At 41.6% G+C, this 20,338-nt stretch overlaps 1 protein-coding gene across 7 annotated transcripts in view; it reads right to left on the bottom strand.

Moving 5' to 3' along the window:
• The window catches only part of SIPA1L1 (signal induced proliferation associated 1 like 1), a 443,533-nt gene that overhangs the window by 377,489 nt on the left and 45,706 nt on the right, over window positions 1-20,338 (bottom strand). For all 7 annotated transcript variants that reach the window (XM_062181452.1, XM_062181449.1, XM_062181446.1 and 4 more), the window contains one exon: window positions 16,451-16,544. The gene's annotated coding sequence lies outside the window, so the exon portion shown is untranslated. The remainder of the gene's footprint in view (window positions 1-16,450; window positions 16,545-20,338) is intronic.

The raw sequence follows: 20,338 nt of genomic DNA on the forward strand, positions 1-20,338 counted from the left end.
ATTTTGTTTTATTCTTCTCTAATTTTAATTATTTCTTGTATCCTACTAGTTTTGGGTTTGGTTTGATGTTGTTTTTCTAGATCCTTGAGATGCACTGATAGCTCATTTATTTGGTGCCTTTCCAATTTCTTGATGTAGGCATCTACTGCTATAAACTTTCCTCTTAACACTGCTTTTGCTGTATCCCATAAGTTTTGATATGTTGTACTGTCATCTTCATTTGCTTCCAGAAATTTTCTTTATTTCTCTTTTGACTTCTTCTATGATTGTTCATTCAGGAACATGTTGTTCAGTCTCCACGTGTTTGCATATATTCCAGAGATTCCCGAGTTGCTGAGCTTCATTCCATTGTGGTCAGAGAAGATGCATGCTATGATTTCTATTTTTTTTTAATTTGCTGAGACTTGCTTTATAGCCTAGAATGTGGTGAATCCAAGAGAAGCTTCCATGCACAGGCAAGAAGAATGCGTATTCTCCAACTATACAAAGATAAATTCTATAGATATCTGTTAGGTCCATTTGGTCTATAGTGTTGATTAAATCTGCTGTTTCCTTGTTGATTTTCTGTCTGGTTGATCTGTCTTTAGCTGAAAGTTGGGTATTGAAGACCCTTTAATATTGTATTGCAGTCTATGTCTCCCTTTAGATCCCTTAACATTTCTTTTAAATAGCCAGGTATCCTGTAATTAGGTGCATATACATTTATAATAGTCACATCTTCCTGTTGAATTGTTCCCTTTATCATTACATAGTGCCCTTCTTTGTCTCTCTTAACAGTTTTTCTATTAAAGTCTATTTTGTCTGATATTGGGGTGGCTACACCAGCTTCTTTTTGGTTTCTGTAAGCATGGAGTACCTTTTTCAATCCTTTCACTTTCAGTCTGTATGCATCTTTGTTGGTGAGATGTGTTTCTTCTAGGCAGCAAATAGATGGGTTTATTTTTAATCCATTCAGCCTCCTGACTCCTCCCACACAGCCTCAGTGTTTTCATAGTCCCAGCACACAAGCCTCCCACAGTCATGATCACCCAGCGCCCCACCTATTCTCCCCACCAGTGTCAGGAGCCTCTGCTTAGCTGGTTGCTGGGTGCAGACACATGCTGGCACAGCTCTTATGTATGTCCAAAATGGCGCCTTCTCTTTCTCGGGGAAACAGAAAACATGCCCTCCCCCTTCATTTTTTCTCTTCTATTTTGACAGGTACACTAACCTTCATGGGGCTCCGAGCTGGATTCCCTTTAGGCTCTTCCTGTAGCATTTTTGCCTGTGGCTTGGACTGCTGCAGTCTGGTCTCACCTTGCTCTCCAACACTGATGCAGAGGCTCTCAGCCAGTGGGGTCTTCAGCTGTGCATGTCTTTGACTTCCACATAGGTCCACTCTGTTCCTCCAATTTACATAGAATTTCCTCTGCTGTTGTCTCCCTAACTCTTCCCTGAGACTATACTCTTTCCACTTTTTTTAAACTATTTCTCCTAGTCTTCAGCAGCAAACTCCCTCCCTACTCTGCCATCTTAATCCAATCCAGGAAGAATTTCTATATTGGATTTAATCTTTCCATCTCAGCAAATAAGAAGTAAACAAAAACATCATAATTAGCAAAGAGGTAGACTATCTGAACCACACTATCAACTGCCTTAACATTCCATGAATATCTAACAACTGAAGAATATATATTCCTTCCAAATATACTTAGTACATTTACCATAACAGACCATATGGTGCACTACAAATAAGGCTCAGTAAATTTCAAAAGAATGAAATCCTACAAAGTATATACTCTGACCATAACTTAATTTAGTAATTAGACTTAAATTAGTAATTAATAACAACAGGGAAAATCCCAAAGGTATGGGGATTAAACCTCTAAAGAGTTCATGGATCAATAATGAAGTCAAAAAGGCAACTAGAAAATATTTTGAACCAAATGGAAACAAAAAGAAAGCATATAAAAATGTGTGGGAAGTACCTAAAACAAGTAGAGGGAATTTTATAATTTTAATTGCTTAATTAAAAAAACGAGAGATCTACCACAATTACCTAAGGTTCTACCTTTAAAAACAAGAAAAAGTACAAATTAAACCCAAAATACAAAGAGGAAAATAAAGATGAAGTCAATGAAATTGGAGACAGACAACAGAAAAAATTAAGAAAGTCAAAAGCTATCTCAAAAAAAAGGATCAACAAAACTGAGAACTTTCTAGTGAATCCAATCAAGAAATAAAGACAAAACACAACACTAATATCTGAAATGGGAAGCACACCAGACAGTCTACAGACATTTCTGATGAATGACTGTAAGAATACAATACCTAACTGTATGCCAAGAAATTCAGCAATTTATATGAAATGGATAAATTTATTTTAAAAAGACCCTATCCACACTGACATGACGAAGAAAAAAATCTAGGTAGCCTTCTATCTTTTAAAGAAATTCAATTTGTTATCAAAACTATTCCAAAAATGAAAACTCCAAGTCCACGTGGCTTTACTGGTGAACTCTATCATTCAAGAAAGAAATAACACCAATCCAAGGCAAACTTACACAGAAGAGGGTTACTGCCCAACTCCTTTTGTAAGGTTAGCACAATGATACTACCAAAGCATATTAAAGACAAAGTAAAAAATATAATTTAGAGATCTGTATCCCTCATGAATATAGACAACAAAGTCTTTTAACAATATGTTAGCAAATCCAGTGACACATAAAAAGATACACCTCCTGAGCAAGAACCTAATAATGCAAGATTGTTTAACAGTTGAAAAAATCAATTAGTGTAATACACCACATTAACAGAATAAAGAGGAAAACCCTCGGGAAAAGTTCACTAAGTACAAAAATGTATCGACATATCAGGGTAAGCCACACCTTGGAATGCCCACACTGGCCAGAGTACCTCTGCTTCCAATTTAGCCTCCTGCTAATGTGCACTGTAGGATGCGGCAGAGGATGGTTCAAGTGCTTGGGTAGCTTCAACCCATGAGGAAGACCAAGATGGAGCACCGGGGTCCCAGTTTTCAGCCTTGATTATTGTGAGCATTTAGGGAGTGAACCAACTGACGGATGAACTCTGTCTCTCTCTAGCTTTTAAATAAATAAATCAGAAACACACACAAACACACACCATATACCAGGAAAAGAATTCCCAGAACTTCCTCAAACTGCAGAGCACCTAGAAAAAAGGCCCAAAACCAGCATAATAATTTCAGGTGAAAGACTGTATTATTTCCTCCCATAATAAAGAATAAGGCAAGAACACTTGGTTCTACCACTCTACAGTCAACACTATACTAGAGGTCCTAAACAGTATATTAAGGTGGGAAAAAAAATGCAAGACCGAATGATCATAAAGAAGAAAATCTGAGGCTGCTGCTAATGGTCTAAGCCTCCACTTATGGAACTTGCAAGCCATATGGGCACCAGTTCGAGTCCTGGCTGCTCCACTTCCAATCCAGCTCTCTGCAGTGGCCTGGGAAGGCATGGGAGACCAGGAAGAAGCTCCAGGCTCCTGGCTTTGGATCAGCTCAGCCCCGGCCACTGTGGCCATTTGGGGAGTGAACCAGCGGATGGAAGAACCCTCTCTCTGTCTATAACTCTACCTCTCTAAATAAATAAATCTTGAGGAAAAAAAAAAGAAGAAAATCTGTTATTTGTAAATTGTACAATCATTTATTTACACAGGAAACTCCAGGAAACCTACAACTATTAGAGCTAATAAATGATTTTATCATGATTACAGGATACAAAGTTACTAATGAGCATAGAAATATTTGTATAATATATATTAAATATGCGATGCACACATAAGCACACACACCCATAGTATTTCAAAAAGTTAGTGGCAAAATAGAGTTAAAAGGTGTTTATTCGGGGACCAGCACTGTAGCATAGCAGGTAAAGCTTCCGCCTATAACGCCAGCATCCCACATGGACACCAGTTCGAGTCCCGGCTATTCGACCTCTGACCCTGTGCCTCGGAAAGCAGCAGAGGATGGCCCAAGTCCTTGAGCTCCTACAGCTACATGGGAGACCCAGAAGAATTTCCTGGCTCTGATGAGCCCAGCTCTGGCTGTTGCTGCCATTTAGGGAGTGAACGAGCGGATGCAAGAGCTCTCTTGTCTCTCCTCTCACTTGTAACTCTGACTTTCCAACAAATAAATAAAACTTTTAAAAAACCAGATGTTTATTTTGTACATAAAGGTTTATTCATTTGATGGCAAGGATGGAACAGGCCACCTTAAAAATAGCTAGGTCCTTACTACTGGGATCATAATGGCAGAAACTTCATGTATATTTTATATACCATAATATGTGCTTTCCATGAACTTTTTCAAGTATTCTTCTATAGAGTTTATTCTAACAAAATGGAGTCATAAACAAAGAAAGGTAACAACATGGAATACAGAAAATTAGAGATGGGCATTGTGGCAACTACTGTGATGCATCAGGTTAGGTCACTGCTTGGAGCCTGCATCACATATCAAAGTGCCGGCTGGAGTCCCAGCTACTCTGCTTCTGATCCAGTGTCTGGCTAATGTACACCCTGGGAGGCAGCAGATAATGGTTCAAGGGGGTCCCTGCTACTCATGTGGGAGATCTGGTTTTGGCCTGGTTCACTCCTGGCTAATGAACCAACAGATGGAAAATCTATTTGTTGTTCCACTTTTCAAATAAGTAAAAGTAAAGTTAATGGGCCAGTGCTGTGGCACAACAGATAAAGCCACGTCTACAGTACTGGCATCCTATACAGGTGCTAGTTCAGGTCCCGACCTGCACCTGGGAAAGCAGCAGAAGAATGGCCCAGGTACTTGGGCCCCTGCACACAGGTGGGAGACCCAGAAGAAGCTCCTGATTCTTGGCTCTGAAATAGCCTAGCTCAGGGCTTTGTAGCCATTTGGGGAGTTAACCAGAGGATGGAAGATCTCTTCTCCCTCTCCCCCTCCCACCTAAACTCTGGCTTTCAAAAATAAATAAATAAACTTTAAAAAAAGAATCCAGAAAATTAGAGATTCACGAAAGGAAAAGAGCCCAGGGGAATCCCCAATATGGTAGCAAAGAGAAATCCCAAATGCCAGCCCAGTGGTGGCCAGAGAGCAGCAGCTCAGACCCTGCAGGACACGGAACCCTGGGAGAGGGGCCAGGACAAAACCAGAACTGATGAGTGTCTCATCGATTTATCACTTGAGTGTTTCATGCCATCAGGATGCTCAGAACAAGGTCAGGGCTTGTTACACAGAAAGCCAAGCCAATTAAAAACCATGTAACCGCTTTCTCTGCAGAGGTACAGTTGGAGAGGTATGACCATTGAATACTCTGGTCACTTTCACCAATAATCAAATGATAACACTGAAAATACTGAATGATGATTAACCAGCAATTAGACGGCACTGTCATTGGGAGAAAGTGAAAAACCAAGAGGGGGTAGCAATATCCTCATCTTTTGCAGAAGTTAAAATATACTACTTACAGCTGTAGGATAAAAATATATTAAGCTATAGGGCAGTAAATGCCAGGGGGGAAAAACAGCTAAAAAGAAAAAACCAACAACAAAACCTTAAAATATTTGCCTTTAACACATCATCCCCTAAAGGAAGTCCTGATGCTGTTTTAATCCACCAGATGCCCTTGAAGGTGGACCCAAGTCACATCGACTGCATGAAGACACATCCCCTGGGCCATCTCCCCTCAGATGCTGTATAAACAGCACCCTCATCCTCAGCCACACTGCTCTGCGCACCAAGTCAAAAAGCCCCTCATTATGAACCCTCAACCTCCTCTCCCCCAAGTGAACACCCACACATGTAACATACATGAAAACTCAGCGAGTACCCACAGCCGCCAACTTTCAAATTGGCAGAACCCTTCCGAGAACTTGCCCTATAATTTAATGAACACCATAAAACTTCCCTATGAGCAAACTCTGTAACACTTGCTGCTCCTTGTTACTCAGCCAGCCTAGCTTCTGGTTACAAGATAACCTTTCTCCTGGCTTGCACAACCCAAAACAGATTCCTTTCTGCTTAGAGCTCACATTATTGTCTTGTGTTTCCACTGGCACACACACTGAATGCAGGTGTTTTGCCCAAGAGCACTGGAGAGAGGAAGAAAAGGTGCAGCACAGGATTTTTTTTTTTTTTTTCTTTTCAAGCCTTCTATTTCTACTTCACTTACTGTTTAGCCTAGGCCATTATCTCGCTAAAAATAAAAATTAAATTAAAAATGGATACTTTAAATAAGAATGTATGATGTTCAAACTCAAGAGCTTTTGTCAAGAAAACACTTTGAACTGAATTTGGTTTCTCTAACCAATTTTACAAAATCAGTCTGAACAGAACACATAAGCAATGCACACAAATTATCAAAAAAGTGAAGCTCCTACTTATAAAAAGAACAAGCCATCTTACAAACATTGAGTCCCTACCATCAAATACACTTAATTTCTCTTATGTACTGCAAACAATAAATAAACAAGTAAAATTCTTTCCAAAGTATTTATATTGGCCTCAAAACACACCCAAAGGCCCCTTCCACCCACTATCACAGGCATTCTACCTCATTTCTTCAACTCCTCACAGTAAAATGAAGCATTTTAAAACACCACACAGGGTGCAGGCCTTTGGTAGGTGAATTAAGACCCAGGCTGGAACATCACATCCCATGTTAAGAGTTCCTGGCTTCATGTACCAGCTCAGCTCTCAACTACAGCTTCCTGTTCATGCCCCAGAAGGCATCAGACCATGGGCTCAAGTAGCTGGGTCCCTGCCACACACATGAAATACCCAGAGTTCCTGGATCTTAGCTTTGGCATTTGAAGTGCGCACCAGCAGATGGGGCATGTTTCTCTCTCTCCTTCTATTACAATGGTAACATTTTAATGCATTCCTTTAGATATTAAGTGGGAGAATATCCAGAAACTCTGGAAAACTATTCACAGTTCACGCGATTAGAAATTTCCCAATTAAATATATTTGTGCAACTGCTCAAGCAACACTCAGGAAAATTCTACAGAAGGCTTTTGGAGCAGATCCCTTCCTACAGGGCAAATTCTCAGTGAAGATGTGTGAGACCCACGTACTCATTCCTGGGTCTGTAAAACGTAATCTGTGATTATGCAGTTGAACATTACCGTCACCCCAGGCCACCCTGTGTTTTAAAAATGTTTACGGCCACATCTTGCCAAACAACCATAACACCACTTAATCTCCGTTCAACCACTGCTTGAATGAACTTGTCAGGAATATGTTGAAATACAAATGTAAAACAAATACTAGTTAAAGGAATGTGATGTCAACACATTAAAGAGGAGGAATGTACATAAACATTTAAATTCACTAAGTTGAAACTTTTTATGTAGAACACAGACAAAAACAACTAATTGTAAACCTTAGAGAAAGAAGCGGCACAAGCATTGTGGCATAATGGGTAAAGCCACTGCCATAGGGGCATGCCAGCATCCCATAAGGCCCTGGTTCATGTCCAGCTGCTCTACTTCCATTCTAGCTCCCTGGTAATGGCCTGGGAAGGCAGTGGAAGATGGTCCAAGTGCGTAGGCCCCTGCACCCACATAGGAGACCTGAAAGAAGCTCCTGGCTTCAGTCTGGCCCAGCCCTGGCAGTTGGGGCCATCTGGGGAGTGAACCAGTGGATAAAGACATCTACTTCTCTCTTTCTCTGTTTAACTCTTTCAAATAAATAAATCTTAAAAAAAAAACAGAGAAAGGAGTGAATTCCTCTGTAAGGTGGGGAATGGCAACTCCAAAGGTAATCAGTCCCATGTGGTGGCATTAAGATACACCATAGATACAACATTGCTTCGGGACCTAGCCAAGTAATTTCGTAAATTTGAAAATGGATGAAAAAGATAAAGCTAAGAATTTTTTTAAATATTTATTTATTTATTTGAAAGCCAGAGTTATACAGAGACAGAGGGAGAGGGGGAAAGGGGGAGAGGGGGAGAGGAGAAGAGGGGAAGAGGGGGAGAGAGTGGGTGGGCTTCCATCCGCTGGTTCACTCCTCAGATGGCCACAACGGCCATCTGTGCCAATCCGAAGCCAGGAGCCAAGAGCTTCCTCTAGGTCTCCCATGCAGGTGCAGGGGCCCAAGCACTTGGGCCATCATCCACTACCTTCCCAGGCCATAACAGAGAGCTGGATTGGAAGTGGAGCAGCTGGGACACAAACCGGCGCCCATAGGGAATGCCAGCACTGCAGGCGGCGGCCTTACAGCTATGCCACAGTGCTGGCCCCCACTTTTTTTTTTAATATATTGCTATTACCTTTAATTTGACTCCAAGCATATCAACAGCAACTAAAAGCTACTATAACTCAACTACTTCCTGTGACCTAAACCTCATCTGTGGTGCCAGACTAATTGTTAGTGAACAGGTCCCCACAGTGGGGTGAGCCAATAGAAGCACTCAAATTGTCAGTCTACCATCAAATGCAGATAGGTCAAAAGTATGTCCTTTAAAAAGTGAGCACCAAGAATGAGAGGACAATAGCTTCTGAACTATGCTTAGTCACGCTTTCTAATTCTGAGTTCAACCAATAATCTGGAGAGTCTAAGATTTTCCAACATTTCCATCACACTTCATCCTGAAGATGCATGAAGGAGACGGACTGAGCCTGACAAACTGACAATACCATGTGGGTTCCAGACCACGCCACGTGGAGCTGTTTTATCAGCCAAACTACCATGAAAGGGTACACAAAGAACATATGTAAAACCATACCTTTTATAAAACTCCAATTATAATGATCATTTCTCAGACTAACTACCCAAGACTCCTAAACACACTCAACGATGCCTATAATGAAATATTACTAGACATTTCAATGTACTTAAAAAACTATGTGTGCAGTGGCTTTCATCAATAGAAATAGATCATTTTAAAATTTCATTTGGCATGAATAAACAATTTCTTCTGGAAACATTCTCCTTATTACTCAAGGCAAAGGGAAGCATTACTAGAATTCCATTTCACAATTCACTGGCAGTGGATTGCTACTGCCAAATGTTCTCCAAAGTACTTCTTATTCACACTACTGTTACTCAGCATGCCAGCTGATTAAAAATAAATTACTTAGTCTAATACTATTTTACCAGTTGCAAAAATAGCATTATTTATCAAAGTTACCCTGTTAGCTAATAAACAGAATTAAGATCAACTCCCTACTTAGTGACCTGTCTCACTCTAACATTATTAAATCCCATAAACAGAATTTTTTATATTATATTAACATATTATTTTATTATAAATAGGTCCTATAAAATAGATATTCCAGAGCATGAACTTTTTCTGCATGTTAAATTACTACTGGCAGTCAAAAATAAACTGCTGTCATAGATACAAGGTTTCATCTCCAATTCTGCAAAATCCTGGAAAACTGCTTAGCATCACAGATGGAAACAAGATCTCTGACTCCTAGATCCATAACTGACAGCAGGCAAGCAAGCTGACCTCCCCGAGTCTCCTCTTCCACCACCACCAGTCTCACTGGGCTGTTGAGAAGAAATGAGATCTTGTACACAATAACTGCTTAGCACAATGCCTACTGTATGTAAGTACAGATGCTCCAACTTATGAAATTTTGTTCCAATAAAATCATAAATTGAAAATACTATAAATCAAAAGATGCACTTAACAGACCTCCCACAGCAAACACAGCACACCACAGAAGGCTGACGTTCTCCCTTTGTGACGCTGGGGCTGACTAGGAGCTGTGCTCACGGCCACTGCCCAGCACCACAGGCAAGGACGATGGAGCGTATCGCCAGCCCAAAAAAAGACCAAAATTCAAAGTACAGTTTCTACTCAGTGTGTATCTCTTTCACATCACCATAAGGACAAATCATCCATCCTAAGTCGGAGACAGTCTGCACCTGCTGTTACTGTGTATCTCTGGTATTACTGAAGGGCAAGGGAGTAGCAATCCTGCAAAAGGGGTTAAATATCAATAATACACACAGAAGTCTTTCTAGAAAAAAACAGTGAAATGAGACTGGTACAAAAATAAACCAACAAAATGTATAAAACCCAAATGGTAAAGGTCTCAATAGAGACAGACAGGGTGCTACAGTGGGTTAAGCTGCCACTTGCACCACTCAGCATCCCACTTAAGTGCCAGTTTCAGTGCTGGCTTCTAAATTTCCAATCCACCTCCCTGCTAATGCACCTGGGAAAGCAGCAGAGATGGCCCAAGTACTTAGGGCCCTGTCACCCATGTTGAAGACCCAGATGAAGCTCCTGGCTCCTGGTTTCAGCCTGGTCCAGCCCCAACTGTCACAGCCATTTGAGGAGTGAACCAGCAGATGGAAGATCTCTATCACTATGCCTTTCAAATAAATAAAGAAAAATATTTGAAAAAAAGAAAAAGAAAAAAAAAAGACTAGTATACTTTAGAAGAATTTTTTTTTTTAAGTCTTACCTCTATTCTGATCTAAGCAAGAAAGGTATGATTTCAGGGAAGGCACTGGGGCGTAGTGGGTAAAGCTAACACCTGTGATGCCGGTTGCTCCACCTCCGATCCAGCTCCCTGCTAAAGGCCTGGGAAAGCAGCAGAAGATGGCCCAAGTGCCTGGGACCCTGCAACCCATGTGGGAGACTAGGAAAAAGCTCTTGGCTTCCACCTGGCCCAGCCCTGGCCAACTGGGAAGTGAATCAGCAGATGGAAGAATATCTCTACTCAGAGTTTCTCTCTGTAACTTTTTTTTTTTTTTTTTTTGACAGGCAGAGTGGATAATGAGAGAGAGAGACAGAGAGAAAGGTCTTCCTTTTGCCGTTGGTTCACCCTCCAATGGCCGCTGCGGCCGACGCATTGTGCTGATCCGAAGCCAGGAGCCAGGCACTTCTCCTGGTCTCCAATGCGGGTGCAGGGCCCAAGCACTTGGGCCATCCTCCACTGCCTTCCCAGGCCATAGCAGAGAGCTGGCCTGGAAGAGGGGCAACCAGGATAGAATCCGGCGCCCCAACCGGGACTAGAACCCAGTGTGCCGGCGCCTCAAGGTGGAGGATTAGCCTGTTAAGCCATGGCGCCCATGGCGCCGGCCAACTCTTTCAAATAAAGAAATAAATCTTAAAAAAAAAAAAGGAATGATCTCACACAGACGACATTTACTCCTTCACCCCTTAGCATCTTGGAAATAAGTCTTTTCAGTAAGAATTAACTTATGTTTTAATAAGACCAAAAACATTCATTCCCATTTTCTTATAAAAGTAAAAAATTAAAAGCAGGCTATGTGTCCATCAATGTGGGAGCTGATGAAAAAAGTACACAGTTATTAAAAGAACTAGAGAGATTTATATACCCTAATATGGAATGATCTAAGACATGCTAAGCTAAAAAAGCAAGGCATAAAGTCAGACTCTATGTTAAGACAAACAAAAAATAACTTATATTACATACATACACACATATTTCTTCTTTTAAATGCATACACAAAAGACTGAAAATATGCAACTAACAGTGACTTCCGGGTTTTTCTCTGCATAATTCTCTGCTTTCTAACTATTTCTGTGAGACTGTGTTTTACTTGTGCAACTTATGAATGCCAAGGAAAACAAAAACACTAAGCTAAAGCCAAGTAAATAAAAGCTCTTTTTAGGGGCCTGTGTTGTGGTGTAGCAATTGAAGCCACCTCCCGCAACACCGGCAATCCCATATGGGCACTGGTTTAAGACCAGCTTGTCCACTTCTAATCCAGCACCCTGCTAATGGCCTGGAAAAGTGGTATAGGATGGCCCAAGTGCTTGGGCCCCTGTGTCCATGTGGGAGACCCAGAGGAAGCTCCGGGCTCCTAGCTTTGGACTGGCCCAGTCCCAGCTGATGCAGCCACTTGGGGAGTGAACCAGCAGATGGAATATATCTTTCTATCTCTTTCTCTTTCCCTCTCTCTCCTCCTCTTCCTGTAACATTTTCAAATAAGTAAAAAAAAAAAAAAAAAAAAAAAAAAAAAAATCTTAAAAAAAGACACATTATTAATTTGATAGACACAGTGAGGTTATAAGTTAGACCAGAGACCAATGTTGTGGCATGGCAGGTAGAGCTACCATTTGCAAAACCAGTATCCCAAGCGGATTCCAGTTTGTGCAGCTGCTCCACTTCTGATCCAGCTCCCCACTGATGTGCCTGAGAAAACAGCAGAACATGTCCCAAGTGGTTAGGCCCCTGCACCCAACTGAGAGAACTGGAAGAAGCTCCTGGTTCCTGGCTTCAGCCTGGCCCATCCCTGACTGTTGTGACCAGCTGGGGAATGGATCAGCTGATGGAAGATCTCCCTCTCTCTCTATAACACTGACTTCCAAATAAATAAATCTTTAAGGGGAAAAAAAGTGAAAACAGACTTGAGTAGTTATTATTATTAATCCACAGTTAATGAATGCAGATCCAACCTGGAAACATGAAGCCCTGACTATAAATCTATAGTGTTCTGGTTTCTATACTAGGCTACATTCACAAATTGAAAACACTGGCATATACACCAAGGCTCTCTAAATCTCTACAGTGCTTCTGCTCACAATGTAGAGAAAAAGGCATACCACCAAGACCTGATGGCCAATCAAGCTCCACAAAAACCAGTCTCTGTGGCTGATATCAGATTCAATAGTGATGCTTTTTTTAAAAAGATTTATTTATTTGAAAGACTTACAGAGAGAAGGAAAGGAAGGAAGGGGGAGAGAGAGAAACAGAGATTGACCTTCCATCCACTGGTCCACCCCCCAGATGGCCACAACAACTGGAGATGGTCCAGGCTGAAGCCAGGAACCAGGACCTGCATCCAGATCCACCATGTGGGTAACAGGGGCCCAAGCACTAGGGCTACCTGATGCTGCTTTTACCAGGCCACCATCAGGGAGCTGGATCAGAAGCAGAGCAGGGGCTAGTGTTGTGGCATAGCACGTAAAGCTATCCCAAATGGGGGATAGTTCGAGTCCCAGCTGCCCCACTTCTAATTCAGCTCCCTGCTTAATGCACCTGGGAGGGCAGCAGAGGATAGCCCAAGTGCTTAGGCCCCTGCCACCAATGTGGGAGACCTAGATGAAGCTCCTGGCTTCAAGCTTCAGATGGGCCCAGCTCTATCCATTACAGCCATACCGGTAGTGAAACAGTGGATGAAAGATCTCTGTCTCACTCGCTTGCTCTCTGTAACTCTGCCTTTCCAATAAATAAATAAGTCTTAAAAAAAAAAAAAAAAAAAAAAAAGTGGGGCAGCTGGGTCACAAACCAGCACCCATATGGTTAGCTGGGATTGCAGGTGGCAGCCTCACCCTCTACACCACAACTCTGTCCCAACAGTGATGCTTTTGAACAATGATAGAGGCAGCGGCTGGCGCTGCAGCGTAGCAGGTAAAGCTACCACCTGTAATGCCAGCATCCCATATGGGCACCAGTTTGAGACCCAGCTACTGCACTTTGGATCCAGCTCTTTGCTGTGGCCTGGGAAAGCAGTAGAAGATGGCTCAAGTCCTTGGGCCCCTGCATCTGTGTTGAAGACCCAGAGGAAGCTCCTGGCTCCTGGCTTTGGATTGGCGCAGCTCCAGCCACTGTGGCCATTTGGGGAGTGAACCAGTGGATGGAAGACCTCACTCTCTCTCTCTCTGCCTCTCTATAATTCTGCCTTTAAAATAAATAAATAAATCTTTTTAAAAAAAAGAGAAGAGGTAGGTATCTGGTACAGCAGTTGAGACAGCATTTGAATCCGATATCAGATACCTGGGATCTAGTCCCAGCTCCGCTCTTGATTCTAGCTTTCTGCTAATGCGCAACCTGAGGGCAGCAGGTAATGGCTCATGTCCTTGAGTCCCTGCCACCGATGTGGGACTCCTGGGTTGAGCTAGACTAGTCCCAGCTACAGCAGGCATATGGGAAGTAAACCAATGGATGCTCTCTGTCTCTTTCTGTCTCTGTGTGTCTGTCTGCCTTTCAAATGAAATTAATTAATTAACTAGATAATAAATACTAATACCAAAGCCTGGCCTCTAGAGATTAGGACTTAATTGGTCTGAGCCATCATCGCATTTATTAAAAGTTCCACAGGTTATTCTAATGTGCTACTTGGCTCAAGATCACAGCTTAGGACTTAATCTCCTTATCTGATAAAAATTTAAATAAAAGATGGTTAAAATCATTTGCACTTCATACTAGAGCATTGAATGCAACAATATGAGGGATTTTACAGATGTGTATAGAAAATGCATATTATAAGAAAAACTGTATGGCTCAAATTTCATTTGAATCATAATTATCTCTCATCCCATTTCTCCACAGACTTTTTGAAGACCTTTCATATATGGGAAAGCTACTTATAAACAATAAAATTCCTTATAAAAGAATTACTATTCATTCAAACATGTAGTAAGTCTTCTGCGTGCCATGCAGCTCTCAGCCAGGACAGAGAGGAGGCACTGCTACCAGAAGCCGGAAACCAGCAGTCTTTTAGAAACTGTTGAGTGGTGGGGAAAGCTAAGCAGTAGCACAACAGCAGTGGTGACCAATAGTCGCCTTAGGGCCTGAAAGTGCCTAGGGGTGCTGACCGAAAGAGGAGCTAGAAAGGCTTGCACAGGAGACTCCTGGGACAGCTCCTGGCAATGTAGACAGAGGGCACATCACACAAGATGGCTGGAACAAAGCAGAGATGTGGCTGTAGGCCAGAGATTCTCAAAGAGAGCCCTTTGAGGAGTCTGCAAGGTCAAAACTATCCTAACAAAATACTAAGACACATAACCACCAGAAACCGCAAATAAGTTGGTAAGTGCATCAATTGCAGTATGCACATACATTGGAACAGAACTCAGTCATGAAAAGAAGAAACTCAGTGATATACAACAATGTATTACACTCACACAAATAATTCAGACTCAAAAGGCTGTAAACATACTTATGATTCCACCCATAGGACATTCAGAAAAAGGCAAAACTGTAAGGACAGAAAATAGGTCAGAGGGGGCTGGGCCTGGGAAACACTGTAAGGGGCTGGAAATCTTTATCTTCATTGTGGTTACACAGTCACATGCATTTATCAAAATCCCCCACAAACCATATACTAAAATGGGTAGAGTTTCACTGTATAGAAATTATACTTCAAATCTAATTTTCAAAAATAATGTTATTGGTCATTTTCACTCTTTCTCTCAAGTGTGTGTCTTCCAAAGTACAAGACTATGATGGTGTCCCCACTTGCCTCTAAGATATGCGTGCTTTATATTCTTATGTCTAATTTTTTTCATTTTAATTGCCAATATATTAAATAGTGATGGCTATAACAGAGAAAAACAAAAGCCCTCCGCAGTCTGCAACCGTGTTTAATAATATAAAGAGTTCCTGAGACCAAAAGGCTTGAGAACCACCACTTAGGTAACATGGTGAAGTTCCTAAGAGTTCAAAGCCGGGAGCAAGAGCAAGAGGAGTAACCCAGAAGGTGTATTTATACCTGCTCACAGGGTGAAAGGGGAAGAAATAAGAGAAATAAGGGCCACACAGTTTCTGTAGTTTGTTATAAATCCCAGCCAGTTTCTCTCTACTGGGATGTTATCTACTGGTACACTTAAGTTTTCAAACTAATGCCTGCTATCTGGTAACTTAATAGGAAATGGAGTCTGCTCTAGGAATCCTAGTACATTACTAAAAAGTGATTTTTGGATCATTCAGTTGCCACTGTCATTCTTCAAAGCATATCAATAAGTTAAAATTAACTTTTACGTATTTCAAACCTGCCAAGTAGCCATCCTGAAGATGTACAAAAACTACTTAACAAGTGACTCAACACCTAACAATTAGGCAAATTCTCTAACTACTGAAAAAGCAAATATGCCATTGCATCTCTGAAACATGCTTTCACTTGTACCCAGAAACACTATGACAATCCCAACTGAGCAGATTTTCTATGTAATGTAGGGCAGGTAGAGAAGAGCACTCTGTTTTCACTGGGCACAGTTCTCTTTCCTCCTAAGAAAAACTCATTTCTAAATTACTAGCCCTGAAAATGTCAAATTATTGTTGACTTCTAATTTTTTTCTATGGTTTTTTCACGCCCAAACTATTACAGTATTTTGGATGGTATGCCACAGCAACAGAGAAATTATTCTTAAAAAACTTTCCAGGTCTTTAAGCTTTGAACAGATGGGTGGATGGATGGACAACAGGTTACTCAATCAGTTACAGGACAGTGGTGGTAAGTATTAGAAGCATGACCTGAAATAGTTTTCTAAACCATTTTTACATGTTTTGCATGTGTGTCTGTGTGTTATGACTGCCATTAAATATTTCTCCAGTTGTCTTAAGTAGCTAACCCATTGATAACTCTTAGCCAACAACCAAACAGATGGATATCTGCCTGGAGAATTTAACTGACCACCTTTTTGTTAATTTACCTAGACTTCTATTCTAGAAGTCTACACAATTACTTCTGCCCAAGTAGCTATGTATTATTAAGACAAAATAATTAGACCCTTACCTGAAAGTAGAGTTCTTTTGATTCTTCTCTTTATAAAAATCTTGGAAATCAGGTTATAGTCAGCACTTCACAAGATTTAAATTTGAAATTTCACCTATGGATTGAGAAGAGGAAAATAATTAATTTCAAATACATGCACAATGAAGATAAAAACATCAATCTTATCAAAGCTGCAATTTCCCAACACTTGTTAGAGCCACATGGTTTCTGCAGGAAACCTGTTTTCTGTGACTCAAATCCAAAATGGAAAACGTGGGTGGTTCTTCCTGTCTCACCATTAGGAGTCAGCCAATCAGCTGTTTAGTTTTCTACACAACTGCAGCTCAAACTCTAGCCTTCCATCTGCTCTGACACTGCCACACCTTAGTGAAATCAAAGAGGAATGAATGTGTTCTTCAAAGTACGTCTGTAATGGAACCTTTGGCTTATTCTTTCTAAACCACATTTGAGCAAACTGCCAAGGTTTTCAAAACTTCAAATCCAAAGCACATGAAAAATAATGAGAGCTAAATCACAAAATAATTCACTGACTTTAAAGTTATCTCTGACTTTGGAGCTGTTGATTTCTCAAAAATGACAAACTAATCTTCTAGGCAATACACCCTGGGAGCAACTTAAATGTGGAACAGGGGCTTCCTGCCCAGTTACCTTACTCAGAGTTGCACCTCTTCCCCACCCACACGGCACTCACCATCTGCCAACAGATACCATATTTGAACTTCTAAACATACAATTGCCAGAATAAGATACAAATCCAGTAATTCTGTAGTGTATTTCTGCATCTCCACCTAGAGCTAGTAAGCTAGCTTGTGTAACACAGACTTAACTGAAAAACAACATATAATAGCATGTGTGCAGTATGGTAGGGTGGTCACACAATCACACATATACAATACCTAACCATAACAAGGCAATAAAAATTCAGTCAGTTGCTTCCAACACTATACGGACTCCAAGTGGCAAACAGCTCCGGAGAGCACCTGTCCAGCTCCTCTCAGACTCCAAGCCCAACCTACACATTCCTCACTTCTCAGAAGGCTCTTTCCCACAAAGCTGGAAGGCCTGTATGGTTCCCCTTGCTTAGCAGAAAAAGGGCCCCTCCAGAGGCCACCAGCAAGTGCTCCCTCCTTGGTAGTGACTTCCTCTCCTTGGTAGTCACACAGGAAAATTTATGACACCAGGCAACAGTGAAAGGCACTGCCGCCAAGATATTCTCACAGAGACACCGAAAACTGCAAAACACACTTGGGGCAGGCATTTGGCCTAGTGGTTCAGACACCACGTGGGACATCCATATCTCATATCTGAGTTCAAGCCCCAGTTTCACTACCAACGCACACCCTGACGGGCGGCAGTGATGGCTCAAGCAGTTGGACTCCAGCCACCCACACAGGAGACACAAATTGAGTTCCCTGCTCTGCCCTGACAAAGCCCAAGTCCTTGCAGGCATTAGAGGAATGAACCAGTGGATGGGAGCTCTGTTTCTCTCTCCCTCCCTCCTTTCCTTCCTCTTCTCCAACTTTGCCATCAACCCCTCCATTTAAAAAAAAAATACTATTTGTACATCTGAATTTGAAGAAAATGTCCTTCTTCCTCTCTGCCCTTCAAACAAAACAGATAAGTAAAACTCTTAAAGAAACACACCATTTCTACATACGAATTTGAGAAAGTTTTTTTTTTTTTTTTTTTTTGACAGGCAGAGTGGACAGTGAGAGAGAGACAGAGAGAGACAGAGAGAAAGGTCTTCCTTTTGCCGTTGGTTCACCCTCCAATGGCCGCCGCGGTAGGCGCGCTGCGGCCAGCGCACCGCGCCGATCTGATGGCAGGAGCCAGGGGCTTATCCTGGTCTCCCATGGGGTGCAGGGCCCAAGCACTTGGGCCATCCTCCACTGCACTCCCTGGCCACAGCAGAGAGCTGGCCTGGAAGAGGGGCACCCAGGACAGGATCGGTGCCCTGACCGGGACTAGAACCCAGTGTGCCGGCGCCGCAAGGCAGAGGATTAGCCTAGTGAGCCGCGGCGCAGGCTGAGAAAGTATCTTTATAGAAGCACAAAGCATATCATGAACAAATACAACCCGTCAGCTTTTAGAGCCCAAAGACCCCAATACCCTACTACCACTGCAATGCCCTTAGTTCACAGATTTAAGTCAAGACCTCCCTATGACCAGCCCAGTGCTCTACTACAAATTATCAAATTTCTAATAACAACTATATTTGTGGGGCCGGACCAAAGCGCCGGCACCCCAATATGGGCACCGGTTCGAGACCCGGCTGCTCCACTTACAATCCAGCTCTCTGTTATGACCTGGAAAGCAGTAGAAGATGGCCCAGGTCCTTGGGCCCCTGCACCTGCATGGGAGACCCGGAAGAAGCTCCTGGCTTCAGATCAGCATAGCTCCAGCCATTGCGACCAACTGGGGAATGAACCAGTGGATGGAAGACTGACCTCTCCCCCTCCCTCCCTCCCTCCCTCCCTCTCTCTCTCTCTTCCTTCTGTGTAACTCTGACTTGCAAATAAATATATAAATCTTTATAATAAAAACTTTGTTATGAATCAGTTGCTTGATAAGTATCTGTGCTTTGCAAAAGAAACCATTGACACAAAAGGTAAAGATGTCCCCAGATGCAGGAGGGATAGGCTTTCTCTACACAAGCATGGTCTCATTTTATCCTCAGGAAAAAGGTATATACAGATCATTTTTCTGTTTCAAAACTGGTGGCTTCTAAAACCAGTACATCTAACAAAAAGATACAAAATATAATGTCATACTCCCTTTACATAGAATGTTTAAATGGCAAAAAATAATTTTCTTCTCAAGTTCAGGTTTAAAATATGTTTCTAATTTTACTGCACTATAATTAACCTCCAAAAACATTTAACTTCCAGATACGTCAAGTAGATGAATTTCCCTACTGTAATTTTCTTTACAGCTCTGACTTTTCAACACTTTTGAAACCATAAACTAATCTTTCATTGTGTTCATTTTATAACCTTTCAAATGATAATCCCTCAAATATGTATATTTTCACAATACTAAAATATAGATGCTGACACACATAAAGAGAAAGATACAAATAATTTATATGTGATAAAATATTTCCATGACTTTTTGAAAGTTTTAAGATAAAACACAGATCACAAAACAAATTCATAATTGTTCCTTGGGTTATAATGAGAGATTTATCTGTTTCTATCCTATTAAGGATATTTCAGTGAAAATTAGTAACAAAAATTAATCCCTATTCTGCCACTAACTAGCTGTGCGACGTTACGCCATCTTCTAACTTTGGACTTAAGCTCATAAAAAATTAGCATATCTGATTCCAAAGTACTTTCTAAGTTTTAACATCTTTCTTTCTTTTTTTTTTTTTTTAAGACTCATTTATTTGAAAGTCAGAGTTACACAGAGACCTTCCATCCACTGGTCCACTCCCCAGATGGCCACAACAGCCAAGGCTGAACCAGGCAAAAGCCAGGAGCTAGGAGCTTCCCCTGGGCCTCCCATGAGGACGGCAGGGACCCAAACACTGAGCCATCAGCAGGGAGCTGGATGGGAAGTGGAACAGCCTGGATAGGAACCAGTGTCCATATGGGATGCTGGCATCACAAATGGCAGCTTTACCCACTGTGCTAAAGTGTCAGCCCCTTAACATCTTTCTAAGATACTACCTATCATTCTTATTTTCCTTCAACTGTCAAAGCCAGCATTTATATTTTCCTTGAACCATGAAAGCCAGATACATGTTTAAAGCATAAAAATGAACATTTTAACTTACCTAATACCCGAAAACCTAATAGGAGACTCCAAACAGCTTAGCAAAACAAAACGCCAGAATACTACAGATGCTATCTTTGTTAAGCAAGACCCTGTGTCTCATGTTTTAGG

Source organism: Lepus europaeus, chromosome 22, assembly GCF_033115175.1.
Source record: "Lepus europaeus isolate LE1 chromosome 22, mLepTim1.pri, whole genome shotgun sequence".
Classification (NCBI taxonomy): Eukaryota; Metazoa; Chordata; class Mammalia; order Lagomorpha; family Leporidae; genus Lepus; species Lepus europaeus.